An 835-nucleotide genomic window follows, 5' to 3' on the forward strand; every position below is an offset into this window, starting at 1 on the left:
ATTATTTATAGAATGGAAAAGCAATAAATAAAACAAGTGTCATGCAATTATCATTGACAATGGAATAAATATGGAGAAGGCCATTAGGAATTCCAGAATCATAAACCATCTATTTAATATGAAAAATGTGAAGTATACTGACTAGTGGAACATTCCAGTACTGTGAAACTATTGTTCTTGTACAGTAAGGTCAGACTTAAACAATTTGACTACTAAAACTTTCAATAATAAAATTATAGTTATCCCTGTTGTTAAAATTTCATACTTTCTTGAAAATTTATTCTTATATCCAGAAAGTTTATTCTATGATGGAAATCTTCAGCTTTGGCAGAATATTGTTTTAAACACACAACTGTTCTGCATTTGGCCAAAATGAGTTTTTGTTGCACATCTACTTAGAACCTATTATTAATATTTGTCAAACTCTGGTTTGGGTACTGAGGATAAAGAGAGGAGAGAGTCCGTCTTCAAAGAGTTTATCTTATGGGGGACAGGGTAGAGATTAGTATATACGTGATTAGAATGTAGCGTAGAACATGCTATGAGAGCATAGGTGGAATGTGGAATCCTGTTTGGGAGGTCCGGAGCCAGTGTTTTTGGAGGGCTCAGCAATCCCCTAAAAGATAATCAGATGTTACATACTGAGTCCCACTAAGCAGAAATGCTCCGTGGAAGAGATCATATCTAAACTCAACCTTAAAGGAAAAATCAGAGCTGGCCAGTTAAAGGGTTAGGGGTACGGCCGGGTGAGGTGGCTCATGTCTATAATCCCAGCCCAGAAGTTCAAGGCTGCAGTCAGCTGTGATCACACCACTAGACTCCAGCTGGGTGACAG

The sequence above is a fragment of the Propithecus coquereli genome, unplaced genomic scaffold, assembly GCF_000956105.1.
Source record: "Propithecus coquereli isolate 6110/MARCELLA unplaced genomic scaffold, Pcoq_1.0 Scaffold341, whole genome shotgun sequence".
Lineage (NCBI taxonomy): Eukaryota > Metazoa > Chordata > Mammalia > Primates > Indriidae > Propithecus > Propithecus coquereli.